Below are 14,948 nucleotides of genomic sequence, written 5' to 3' on the forward strand. Positions count from 1 at the left end.
TTCGCTTCTCTATCTGTTCTCCTCCATCTCCCCCTTCTTTGCCCAGCCAGCCATCAGCAGGAGACTCATATGGGGCCATATGAGCTTGTTCCTGTTCAAGGTTTATCCCCGTTAAAGGGGAGTTTTTCCTTGAAATTCTTTCTTGGTGGATATCAGGCACTGGCATTCTGTAAATTGCCTAGATACAATTTTCATTGTAACAGGTGCTATATAAGTAAAGTAATTTGATTTAATTTAAACAGAGAACACAGGCGCTACACAGACCAGTTTTTGCTATCAGTAAAGTAAAGTAAACAAAGACATTAGTCATATAGACGCTCTTGAACTACATAACAAAAGGATTATCTCATCTGGTTCTCTTATTGTTTTCTTGTATATTTTCTGACTTTTTTCTGTGAGCGCTGAGTTGTGTGTTGTTTGCTAACCAGAGACTCTGTAATTAAATCCAAAGTGACTGGCTTATAAATATAAGTAATGAATGGATTCAGGAAGTTGCTTAGCGAACCAGTCAACAATTCCACTAAAAATGTCCCTCTAGCATTTCACTGAAACAGGCAACTTGACAGCGACAGTGTTCACATTGTTGAAGTATAATGAGGTACAGTGGTTGGAACAGTCTCTCGTAGCAAGGATCTCTACTTGCATGTGTGGGCATTCTCCAGTTTTCTCCCATGGCCAAAAACAAACACATTATATTGATTCAAGATTTCACATTTCCATTTTGCCCATTTTGTTGTGCGTGAATGGTGTGCACCCTGTCATTGACCTGTACGGGCTACAGTCCTGGCTCTAAATTGCTAACTGATGGGATAGACCCCAACAACCCCCGTGACCCTGGTTAGATTTCCAGGCAGTTAACAGTTAATAAATGGATAGATGGGTATTAAATGAAAGGCGGACAAATTAATTTCTAGGTGATAGATTTGTCAGATTCCATAGGTTGTGCTATTTGAGAATGTTCAGTGAGGAGAACTCTCTATCATGAAGGAAACCAAACACCAGTAACATACCTGATCTAATTCTGTAAGCTGTCAACACTTGCTGAAAAACAGAATCAAATAACAACATGCTCTGTCTTCTGATCCTTTCAGTGAAAATCAGTTTTCCCCCTTAAGCTCCTTGCAAGCAGGAACTTAAAGACAGGAATAAGATTCTCAATACTTGACATATGTCATATTTGCATACAAAGGGCTTCTTGTGGTGCATATTGCAACCTCCCAACTAAGTTCACATTATGTATGAAATGGAATGAGAGCTTGGATCTAAGAAGCTCTGGAAATGTTTGAATGATTCAGTATTTCACAATGTCATTGTGTGATTATAGTATGTAGCCATGGTAAACATGCTTCACAGTGACCCCTGATTGGACCTGATCACCCCTTTAGGTATATATTTGCTTTTGTTTAAGCAGGATGAACCTTCCCAGCGGTCCACGCTCCCCCAGTCAACATTGTTGATTGTTGAGGGGTTTTATAACTCTCCAAGCAATTTGTTGCCCACAGTGAATTAATCTAATGAATTGCTTTGGGTCATTCAGATCGAGAGACTGCAATAGTTTGTCTTTCTTATTTGCTAAGGCGGTGCAAAGTGCACACCTTGTAAGATGATACGATTAAGCTGCCAACATCAGGGAAGATGCAGGGGTGGGAAAATAGAGCCCGTCTTGTTTGAAGCTGCACCACTGATTTGGCTGGCATGCGTATAAGTGATTTTCCTCTGGTAATAGTTGGTGGAAACCTTAAGATGCTGATGTTTGTTTTGGTAGAACGACAGCAAAGACATGGGCACAAAGATGACCATTAACAGACCAAAACACATCTACTGTCATGCACATACAAAACAACATTCATGTATCCTTTCACACAAATGTAGATTGCTATGCTATAAAGGACCTGCAGTTGTGTAGTCAGGGCACCTATTTGCATCTCATTTGCATTCAGTTGTAACAGACTTTAAGGCTTTTCTCAGCCATGGATCATGCCAATGAATGAATTGTGACCTTTAGTGTTGTTCATTATTCTTGACATAAAACTCCATCCATGATACGTGCAGATTAGTGGCACCATATATTTATCTCTGTATATCCCAGAACAAGATGGGTATGACACAAGGTTTCATGCTAATATTCTCACTAACTTTTTTTTCAATCCACCATTTTGTCCCTGTGTTTGGGCATACGACATGACGTACAGATTGGTTTTGAAGGACGGAGATGATCTGTGAAATGGTCTATGTTACAGCAGTGAACTGGAAAAACCCTCCATGAAGCTCCAGAATTACCAGTTGCACATTTTGAGGTATGTTTGAAAATGAATTTGTGTGTGTGTGTGTGTGTGTGTGTGTGTGTGTGTGTGGAGGGGGGGGGGGGGGGCATCTTTCAACACTCTAGCCAGCTGGGTATTAACATATGTCTGCTTCACTTGATGTACAATTTAAAATGTTGGTTCTGAAATTAGGGAGGTTTTATTTTACAGTCTATGTTTTGGGTTTGTTCTGTTTTGGTTGTTTTTTTATGTTTTTAGCAGAGCAGCAGCAGCATAATAAATGGCCTTGCATTAAATCATCCCCCAGAGGTAAGCCTTTATGTTAGTCATCCTTCAATTTTAGGGGTTAGTGGTAAGTGATCCAAACTGGCATGTTTTCTCACAACCAGCAATTAGGACAAATAACTGCAAAACATTTGACAGCTACAAAAAACAATCATCTGTTTTTCCAAGGTTTGGGCTTACTCTTATAGTTATATTTATGTTGTTAAAAGAGGAGCACATAGAATGTACATATTTTTAACTTTCATATAGGCCAGCATGGCATAATGAATAAAAGCCAGTAACTCAAAATGTCTAATGTGCAAATTGACCCAGCCACCCACCCAACTCCTGCCTAGGTTAACAATGTTTATACATGACTTGACAAAGATGTGGTGCTCTTTTTAAACCTTAAATCAATTCCTGATTGCCTAAAGATTGATTACAACAATGAACAAAGAAAGTAATGTGTCTTTTTCAGTGTAGAAAAATGTTGGAGTACATTTCTCTCTAATTGTTGGGATAAATGTGCACAAAATTCTGGTGAAAAAAATAATAAAAATTCAACCATTCTTTGCTAGAGAAGTTAATTTAGAAAGCCCACAGTGATGTTTAGCTGTGTTTTCATCTGTGAAAGCAGGCACTGCCAAAAAGTCAACAGCTCAAAGCTTTAATTAGAAAGTGCCATTAGCTGGCTCTTATTCCTTTATACTGTATACTTAAACACAAATAGGAGCTATATGTATCCAAACAGAAAGTGAGACAATGACTGTGTTTTAAGGAGATGAGTGCTTCACTAAATTGCTTGCATATTTGCATGTTTTATTCATGAGTGTGGTGTCTTTAACATTTACAGCTGTGGTTTCAACAGCTAGCAGTTATCCACACTGACGGTCCAAACCAGAAAGTCTAAATTCCACCTCAAAGACTCAGAGAAGCAACAGAAATAAGCACATTTTTTCCAAATGCTGCACACTTTTTAAAGATATATCCTGAGAAGAAGAATATACTTTTACTGCTATTAATACTATTTCGTTCCCACCTTGAGAGACAATTCTAATTATCGTTGCCTAAGGTTTTCAGTTTTCATGTGCAAAATTTTGTGCACTTATACATTTTTTAATTGGCTACTGAATCAAATTGTCGTGTTTTGGTCTTTCCTTCTTTCTGCATTTCTTTCGGTGAAGGGCTAAGGAGGGTGTAGAGATTAATCAAACAGACACCTGTTGCTGCTTTACAAACTACTCGGCTTCAGTTATTTAAACTTACCTAATTGCCAGATGGTCCCATTTTCAACGTGCAAGTTACACTCTAGACTCCAACCTGCCCAGCTGTCTTTTCTCGAGATCCAGATTGCTTTTCCCATTTTTCGTTTTCAGTTCATCCCTCTAAACGAATTACTGAACAGTTTGTTTTCATGTTTTTGTTAGTTAAAGAAAGACCTTTGGATTTTGCACTGAAATCTTGTCTCTGCATTTTGGGATCCACGCAGAATTTGAAAAATGTCAGATTTCTTTTTTTAAAACTTCTTAACTTTACAAATATTCTGTTTTTTCTATGACAGCATAGTTTATGCCTGCAGATCATTCCTGTCTTCTGAGTGAACCTTATCAGATGACATAATCACATTAAAATTCCATATGCAGTAGCTACCATGGCGTGTGGTTTTCAGGCTGGTTGCTACAAGCTCTCTGGGTTGTGTGCGTGTTCTGAGTGGTGGCGGCAAATTGTACATAAACCATCATGGGAATTCAGTGCTGATCAGCCCTTTATTCCACACACACTTTTGCCATTTCTATAGGCAATGGTATTATTATTTTCATGTGTCAGATCCACATTTAATAGACATTTGATATCTTTTGCTGCTTAACTCATTTTCAGGTTGTAGCTACAGGTTGTGAACATAATTAGACTGCCTCTCCAAACTGTTAAGTTTGTGCCTTCTCAGCCAAGGAGAAATGATTAAAAACTTTGACAAAGTTTCATTAAGAGTTTGGAAAATAGCTGAGATTCATTCAGTAGAAAATATAAAAGTTAACGGTTTCCCTTCCTATGCAAATGATATATTTTTCCTGTGTTACACTGCTGCTGACATGTTTTAGAGAGGATTCTGACAAAAACAAGCAATTTCTACCAAGAAAAGTGCCACCCCACAGTGACGTGAAGTATTATGTTTTCAGATTGACAACAACATCTGTCAGCAGGATATTTGATGGAATTTTGGAGGGGGGGCCAGTGACTGAAAAGATATGAGCAATGCCAAAAAATCAGTTGTATTATAGCTCTCAGCATGTTCCAAGTTGTAAACAACTGCCATAGTTAGACAGGCGTTATATAGATATCAACCAAACCATGTTGTTGTTGCAGTTTTAAAAAATAAAAAATCATGTATTTGAGAAAGGCCTGGGGATCCAGTAGTAAGCAGTGAGAGAATATTCTTAATGTTTTACTGATGTGTTTCACCATGACGCACTTGATGTTGCAATGTTCCAGCAGAGAAAAGGTGGGAGAGGCCATTCTCATAGTGGAGAAACAATGGAGAAAGAAAAAAGTAAATGTATAACAAATCACTGCAGGAAACAAAGGCTTTAACAGCAGTCATTTAAATGAGCTCCTTGAAAGCACATTAAATGTTGCTGAAAACTAAATATTCACACTCCGCTATGCATAGCCCACAATCAATAATTAATAATTGCGAGGGTGGAATTTTAAATTTACTGGGTTTTTCCCAACAATATATGTCTTTTATATCATGAATGTAGGTTGGTTTGGGTTTTATTTTTTTTTAATTACTGCAACCAATCTAATGGGTGACTGCACTCTTGCATTAACATGTTAGAACTACCTGTAGATGCTTAGAAAGCGGGGTGTATAGTGCTGATGCTGCTCCTAAAAGACAATCTTTTTTACCCAGAAGCCATTGCCATATCAATAATGCATTCGGCAAAGGCCTTGGATTTCGAATTCCCCCTGAGATGTGCAAAATTTAACCCTCTATTTCAATTTAGTGAGTTGTACAATGAGGTGTCTCATTATTTATTTATTTATTTTTAAAGCACTCAAGATGCACTGCGTATTTCGTGCGCTGTATTTTAAAACAGACCAGAGATTGTGATTGTGGCGGGAGCCCAGTAGTCTAACAGATTTATCAGATTCTTCAGAATTTCACCTTCCTTCTGCGTTTTATGAACTGTTTCCTAGCTCTCTGTCTGCTTTCAAACCCAGACTTGTGGAATTCTGGCAAACCTGACGTGTATACAGTTCTTGCAAATGTTTCCTTAAAAAAAAAAATGGTAAAACAACATCTGCAGTTTATTACACGGCTTTAATTTAATCTTTGTGACCCAGAAAAGTTCACCCAGGCATTTTCTTCCCCAAGTCTAAAGCTTCAGGAGAAATGCTGTTGATATGACATTGTGTCAGGGTTCTATTCAGAATGCATTCAGATCAGACTGAGACAGATTTGCTGCACTGTTAATTGCTCTCTTGTTTATGACATTCTGAACATGATGCTTTTAGTTCAAGTGATTAGCTTCACTATGGAGGTTATGATTTTATCAGCATCTGTCCATCTTTTACATTTGGTCTTTAGTTGGGGGGATGCTAATAATAAATAAATAAATGGTAGGGTATAATTTCTATCATGAAATAACCTAATAAACTTATACTTTATTTGTACAGAAAGACACACCAGACTTGTCATTAATATATTTGCTAATTAAGCAATCAACCACTGCTGTTTGACTGATAAACAAAGATAATCTATAATTACTCTGTTTTTGAGACAAAGCATCGCTTTTATTAATCCATCCATCCATCCATCTTATACCGCTTATCTGGGTCCAGACTTCCCTCTCCCCAGCTACTTCTTCCAGCTCATCCGGGGGGATCCCCATGTGTTCCCAGACCAGTCGAGAGACATAGTCTCTCCAACGTGTCCTTCCCGGGGGCCTCCTACCGGAAGGACAAGCCCTGACCACCTCACCAGGGAGGCGTCCATGGAGCATCCTAACTAGATGCCCAAGCCACCTCATCTGGCTCCTCTCAACATGGGGGAGCAGCGGCTTTACTCCGAGCTCCTCCCAGATGGCAGAGCTTCTCACCCTATCTCTAAAGAAGAGCCCAGCCACCCTACGGAGGAAGCTCATTTTGGCCGCTTGTACCAGTGATCTTGTTCTTTTGGTCATTACCCAAAGCTCATGACCATAGGTGAGGGTAGGAACGAAGGTCGACCAGTAAATCCAGAGCTTCGCCTTTTGGCTCCTCTCTCTCTTCATCACTACGGACCAGTGCAGAGTCCACATTACTGCGGACGCCGCACCGCTCCGCCTGTCGATCTCCTGTTCCATTCTTCCCTTACTCGTGAACAAGACCCCAAGGTATTTTAACTCCTCCACTTGGGGCAGGATCTCCTCCTTGACCCGGAGAAGGCACTCCACCTTTTTCTGGTTGAGAACCATGGCCTTGGATTTGGAGGTGCTGATTTTCATCCCAGCCGCTTCACATGCGGCAGCGAACCGATCCAGTGATCGTTGGAGGTTACGGGCCGATGACGCCAACAAGACCACATCATCTGCAAAGAGCAGAGACCCGATCCTTAGGTCACCAAACTGGACCCCCTCAACACCATGACTGCACCTAGAAATTCTGTCCATAAAAATTATAAACAGAATCGGTGACAAAGGGCAGCCCCCTGCGGAGACCAACCCTCACTGGAAACGAGTTCGACTGCCAGCAATGCGGACCAAACTTGGACACCGATTGTACAGGGAGCGGCCGGCCTGTATCAGGGGGCCCGACATCTCATACTCTCGGAGGACCCCCCACAGGACCCCCCAAGGGACACGGTCGAATGCCTTCTCCAAGTCCACAAAACACATGTGGACTGGTTGGGCAAACTTCCATGCACCCTCGAAGACCCTGCCGAGGGTGTAGAGCTGGTCCAGTGTTCCACGCCCAGGACAAAAACCACATTGCTCCTCCTGAATCCGAGGTTCGACTATCTGGTGGACCCTCCTTTCCAGTACCCCTGAATAGACCTTACCAGGGAGGCTGAGGGGTGTGATCCCCCTATAGTTGAAACACACCCTCCGGTCCCCCTTCTTAAAAAGAGGGACTACCACCCCGGTCTGCCAATCCAGCGGCACCGCCCCCAATGTCCACGCAATGTTGCAGAATCGAGTCAACCACGACAGCCCTACAACATCCAGAGCCTTAAGGAACTCCGGCCGGATCTCATCCACCCCCGGGGCCTTGCCAACGAGGAGTTTTTTGACTACCTTCCGCTTTTCTTAAAGAAATCAAAAATGAAATCATGTGACATGGTAGAACCAGACTTGTAAGGAGCTGTCAGGGAGGCCATGTAAGAGTCGGTTGGAGAACTTTGTGCGGAAATAAAAATTGCAACTTAATCAACAGACCGAATGAATATGTTTGCTTTTCATCATGTATTTAGGTGTTGTAGCTAACTGAGACAGGCACACACTCTCTGAAATGACTTAACTGTTGATCCACCCAAAAATGAATATCAATCAATCAATCTTTATTTATATTAATCTGTCACAATCACAATTTTTACAGAATCCCAGGGCCTGACCTCCAACAAGCCACAGTGGTAAGGAAAAACTCCCCTTTAAAAGGAAGAAACCTTGAAGAGGAGAGGAGAGTCATGTACATGTAGGTGTCATTAGCTCTTTTAGGTAGGATTGAGCTAGTCCTCTGATGACCTTGTAGGTCAGAAGAATTTTAAAAATTATTCTAGAGTTAATGGGCAGCCATAGAAGCCACTACAGTAGTTATGTGATCTCTTTTTTCAATTTGTGTCAAAACTCTGGCTAGTTATTACCCTATTAATAATGAATTACAATAGTCCACACTGGAAGTAACACATGCTGGGACTAACATTTCAGCATCATGCTGCATCAATAATTTGCCATTCTTAATAAAATGCATAAACTTTGAAGTAATCCTTGAAGTAATCATTGTGTCCCCCCATGTCTCCCACGTCTCTGTTTGTCCCACTGAACAGGTGAGCATAAGAATACAACCCAGCCCATCATATATTTCATGGAATTATGAAAGACATCTCCATCAACACAAAACAATCAAACAATAATCCCTAACTTTAACCACAACACATGGTAGATTCATGGCTCCTTAGCCATTTTAAATGTGAGTACAATAATACCTGAGATTTTGCTTTCCTGCTGTTGGGATTGATTCAAATTTTCTTGTGTTATAATTACATAATGTACATTTCTAAATTAGTTATGTCATTTTGGTTGGCTTAACTACAATAGTCCACTGCGATCTTGTGGAATGAAACAAAAATTGCCTCCCTCCGTACAGCACATTCATTAACATGGCCTATTGCAAACCTGTATGAATATAAATATGCATATCAAATATTTATGCAGTGGCTATCCACACTTTGGACTAAAGTGTTTATTATGTATGAGGACAGCAATGCTGCTGTGTGTGCCACACTGCTCAGGGAGACAAGTAATCACACGTTAAAAGGCAGGTGTGCAATGAAACCTGCAGACTGGGGAATGTTAATAGACCACAGAGGCATGTGTGTGTATGATTGTTTATTCCCTGACCTGCTGAGGTTTTATCTGTTTATCTTTCCATCACTGTTCAACACATTAGTATCAGGCTATGTTAGCGTGTCTCTCATCCAGTTGCAAGAACAGGCTGATGAATTATTTTCCCATCTTTATTTATGATGAAGATATTTCAAAGTACGCGCATAACTATGTAATTACATGATCATCTCTCTGGAAATGCTTCCGTCACTCCCAAAAATATTTTCTCTTAAGAGACATTGAATTTACATTTACCTTTTGCCAGCTCCGCTTTTGCTGTACTAAGCCGTACAGCAAGCACGAGTATTGCAGCTGACGTCTTCATCATGGATCTGGAGGATAATTGATCCAGAAGGAAGCATCATATTAATCAAAAATCTGAATAAAATAAACATTAATTAAACTCTACCTTCTGAAGGGTCATTTAAAGATAGAAAAATCTGCTGCAGCTACTGGGCTGGAGGGACTTTTGTGCACTTATATATATATGAATATACGTATTTAGTACATTATTGGAGAAAATTCCATCTGATAAATTACCACCACCCACTAAATTACTTTAAATAAAAATGCACCTGTCCTGCACTATTTCATAAATAGTCCATGGCAGTATGGTAGGTAGGTGTCTACCAAAAAGCAAGATCACTCCTGACTCAGATGTGTGCTCACATTAGTTACTACTGTTGTGTTCAATAGTGCTCCCTCCTCTCTAGTCTGCTACTCCCTCTGTTTGATGTGTATTCACCATACAGCAGTACAGTGTCTTCATCTATTTAATTAAGATTGGGTAATATTTTACTCAGCCTTTTGTCCAAAGTCAAGAGATTGGCTACAATCCCACAATCAGTGATGATTGATTGAGTGCTGAGGTCATTTTTATTTTATTTTTAATCATCTTCATAGCACCATATGTGCTTCACAAGGCACTGACACAAAAGGTGAAATGTAGCATATCTGAGGAACTGGACCAAATACATGTTAGTTACTTCAAGTCTCTTATCCCATGTCAAAAGGTTACAGCAGTGCCGCCTGACATTTCAGAACAAACCTTATCCTTATCCTCTTAATTGGTCAAATCCTCATTTAATTGCCTGTCTAACTGTTATACCATAAAATTGGATATTTGACAGCACACTGGGGGATAAAAAAGGGTGTTAAAAGAAAGGGAGAACAGAGAAGACGGGATGGGGATGCGCTACAATCATGAGTATTCCCTAATTGGTTGGCAGAGAAAGCCAGACAAACATTCTGCTGATAGGCTGTCTAATAAACACTAAGAGGACACACACTGACACCCCTGATTAGTAAATGAAAGGCAATTATAGTCAACACTCCTTACAGCTTTGATGTATAAGGAGCGAGACTAGCTACTAAAATTTCTGATGTATTAAAGCAAAGGTAAATAACGTCGTTTTGTTCTGTATAATTGCTTTGTATAAATAATTTTTTGCCAGACGTCTTCTGCAACCCTACAAGGTAGTTGATAAGGTTGAGCAACTAAAAGGGCATCTGATATCAGAGTGGGGATCCATTTAAGGTTAATTATTATGGATGCAATATTTGTATTGAGATTGACAAATCATGTAGCCGGGTGCTACGGCAGGAACCGTGGCACTCTGAATGTAAGTCAGGGGTGGCACAGAAGTATTTTACAGTGGTTTAGGTCATGTCTAACAGTTGTATGACAGTAGTAAGGTGTGCTTCAGGTGTAACAGAGGAGTTCAACATGGAGGTGGGATCGCATCAGTGGTCAGCCCTGAGTCCCTTCTTGCTCCTTGGACTTCCATGTTTTCAGATATTGTGATTTGTGTGGAGACCAGGATGCAGGGGAAGGAGAGCCTAGAAAAGTGGAGGTATGTCCTGGAAAGGAGCAGTAAGAAGGTTATCCAAAGTAAGACTGAATACATGCATGTGAATGAGAGGGGACCAGGGTAAAACAGTGAAATTGTTCAGGAATTACAGATAAAGTGGAGGTGTGGCGGGGCCCAGACGGGGCTCGGTATATCTCCTTTCTAAGTCGACAACGCCACCCCAGGAATTCCACCTGGAGAATTATCATCAAGGCCGCACAAGTGTTTTCTAATGAGAATAAGAGACTGGTCCAATGTGCAAAATTAATACCTTTATTTCCGGATATCCGCTAACAATTGCTAAAATACTCTCACACACACACACACACTCAACGTGCAGATATTAAATTCATATTCAAGATTTATCAATTATCTTTAAAACACCTGCACCCCAAAGGGTAGGATCGGCACCACTTAGAAAATAACAGAAAACATACACAATAATAGAACCCAAATAAACATACAAAAATAACCCACACAGCACACAAATAACACAATTAATCAAATCCAAATAAACATGCAAAATAACCCACACAAACAATAATCACAAATCAACCCCAAATAAACATGCAAAATAACCCCCGCAACAAAACATTAAACCAAAATAAAGGCAATCCTAATCCTCCTAGAGGCGCAGTTCACTCACACACTCGCACTTTAGATTGGACCCCACACGATGATACCTCGCAGAGGTAGACAGGAGTGACAGTCGGGAGCATACGCGATAAACGCGATGCGGAGGGCAAAACAGCAGCCGGCCAACAGCAACGGGAGGAAAGCGCACTAGAGCCGGCACCTGTAACAATTTCTGTTAAGAGAGAAAGCAATTTTAAGTTGCTGACAAGTTCCCATATGGTGAGGCTAAAAGCAGCCGCTACGTACCGTCAGGTAAGGGAAAGAAATCTCTAAAATGGAGACGCACACCGAGCCACCACAGCGTTCCCGCTAGCAGGGCCAAACAGCCGACGAACCAAAGACACCCACGGCTCCCCAGCTCTGATGACAGCAGACCCAGGTGCGCATGGGATAGCACAGCCCGACCGCACAGCAATCAAATGAGGAGGACCAAGTAAACTGTGGTGTGGCACCCAAAAGCTCGACAACAAGAGCAGCCAGTGCAGCACAGTCTCCTTTTAAGGGGAACGCCACAGCTGCAACTGCCCGAACAATTAAGGTGATCGGCAGCGCATGAACTCCATGCTGCCACAGAGGCATTTAATGACAGGTAAACGGCAGAGAGCAGAGTTGAAGAAGCATCACTGGTAGAGAAAAGTGGCAGGAGTGACAGTAATGGTGTACGCAGCAGTGGTTGGACCAGTGGAGTGGAGGAAAAGCTGGAGGTGGCAGAGATGAAATTGTTGAGGTTGTCTTTGGGGGAAACAAGGATAAATAGTCTTAAGACAGAGTACGGTATATCAGAGGGACACACATGTTAGATGTTTTGGAGGTAAAGCCAGAGTGGCCAGACAGACGGTTGACACATCCACAGGAGGGATTGTGAGTGTATTGGTAGCAGGATGCAGAAGTTGGAAATGTCAGGTAGAAAACCTAAATCATTAAATAAGAGCTTTATTGGCAAGTAATGTTCACATTACAATGAATTTGCTGAAGTAAATAAGGCAGACTTTACACAAAACTACAGATATCTAAACTAAGCTTTATTTAATCAACCATCCAAATACCAAGCTATTAATATAAAATTAAAGCCAAGATCTATGACTAGGTGAAACCTGTGCATAATGTGCAACATTACAGGGGGGACCATGAGGACTATGATGATGTTCAGCAATCGCTTGATGGTTGAACAGAAGCTGAATGCTTCCACTAGGAAGATTGGGGAGGGAGAATGTGGGCAGGTGGGGTTGCAGTCAGTCTAAAATCTATTATTGAAGCACTGAATCTCAGATTGTTTGGGCTGCACCAGGATAGCAGGCGAGATTCCACTGAGCCCAATATTCTGTTTAACAGTATATTTTGTCCAGAGCAACAACATTGTCTACAGCCCTGCAGGATATCTAGGGGTAACCTGGAGGAAGACCTGACATTAAATATATGGGTATAGTTAGGACATGAAATTAGTTGAAGTTAGAGAAGAGTATGCAAATGATGGGGAAGATGAAAGGAAGATTTGCTGTGGCAATCCCAGAAAGTCAAAAGAAGAACAAGATGGTTTAAAGGATACTGTCCCCTTGCTTGCCCTACTATGTCCACCACTGTCCAAAACAGTGTGTAAAACTTCAAAACATGCACAAGTAAAGACAAGAACCATCTTTAATATTGCATTAAAGCTTATAATTTTACACGTGCACACAGGATGTACTTCTGTACATAGCCTGTGGAAGGTATGGGGATGTTTACAGGAAAAGAGAAAGACAAGGCAGGGCAGCACACCCTGAGAGACCAGGGCGCTCTTCATTATTCAGTGTGTAGCCTGTGAACACTTAAAAGTAGAGCTACAGTGATTCAAGTCCCCATGTCTTTATCCCGGTGAAGTATCATTAATTATAGCCACAGATGTTTCCTCAGGCAATTAAGACACAGCAGGAGCTGGTTGAAACACAAGGCTGTTCTTATCACTTTCCCTGCTAAGTTTTTTATAAACGTTATCAAAGATCTTTGGTTCAGTCTGGGTTATTGCATCCTCATTGACTCTTACTGTCTCACTGACAGTGGTTCCTTTTCTACCTCCCCCTTGCCTCCTTCTGCTCTTTGCTTCTTTTTGTCATTGCTTGTTCTTTTCTTTCACCACAGATAAAACAGTGGACAGTTTAAATGTGCCTTCTCTTATTAAAACATAGCAACTGACCTTAATCGCTAATGGTGACATTGCGCTGCAGCATAATGTAGCAGTTAATAAAATGAATTTTATGTTCTCTCATTTTTATGTTTCATCTGATTCATCTCATCTCTGATGCACTCCTTTAATGAATAGGCCTTTATTGTCAGTGTTGTTATGTACGTCTTTGGCATCAAAACACTTTCCAGCAATAGTGCTTCACACTTGTATAGAGGAGCCTTTCTTTCATGTATTTGGTGATCTGTCATCAAAGGAAGTGTAAATATTACCACATTGTCAGGACACATTTTCAGTTCTTCATAAGATCCATTGCAATTCAACTTTTTTTAAAAGTTACCTCTTACAGAGTAAACAGAAACACTTCTGTTGTTACATCTGTAACGTTTATGTGTAATGGATCCATATGGCTTTTGCGCACTGCAACACATCAAAAACACGCAAATTAACCCTTTATGCCTCAACTGTTCCGTTTTTTTGAGACAGCTAGCAGCAGATGGAGTCCTGGTTGACCCATAGTTTCATTCAAGAATAATGGAGACTACTGAGCTCTCAAAAAATAACTTTGATTTTTACTTCCAGCCTGCTCCAGATCTATGTCTCCTTTTGTAGTCAAGATTATTGAGAAAGTAGTTTTTAAGCAACCGAGCAATTTCTTGAATTGAAATCAATCAGTCAATCAATCAATCAATCAATCAATCAATCAATCAATCAATCAATCAATCAATCTTTATTTATATAGCATCTGTTACAATCAGGTACACAGTGTCAGTTCTGGCCTGGCTCTAGGTGCTGCATTTCACACTGCAGACCAAAATATACTGTTAAACAGGCTTGACACGTCGGCACAGTGGAACTGTCTCGGTATCTTTCAGATCTTAATCGAAGACACAAAGTTATTTTGTGACCATTGAAAAAGTTTGTATATGCTTCTTCTTTGTTGCCTCTCTGCCTAATTCTACAGAATGCTAATGCCCGTTACCGCAGTTAAGCAGATGACACATAAATTTATTTAGCACTTGGCCCAGACAACCTGTTTCACTGTCTAGAGCAAGTTAACAGTCTCAGTTGAAGCAAATGTTTCTGGGGAAAAAAACTGATGTTATTGTCTTTGGAAACACAGAGAAAGAGACTCTTGTAAGCAAATACCTTAAAAGTCAGTTTGCCTAAGAACCCTACAATCCAAAGACCT

Source organism: Takifugu flavidus, chromosome 1 (genome assembly GCF_003711565.1).
Source record: "Takifugu flavidus isolate HTHZ2018 chromosome 1, ASM371156v2, whole genome shotgun sequence".
Classification (NCBI taxonomy): Eukaryota; Metazoa; Chordata; class Actinopteri; order Tetraodontiformes; family Tetraodontidae; genus Takifugu; species Takifugu flavidus.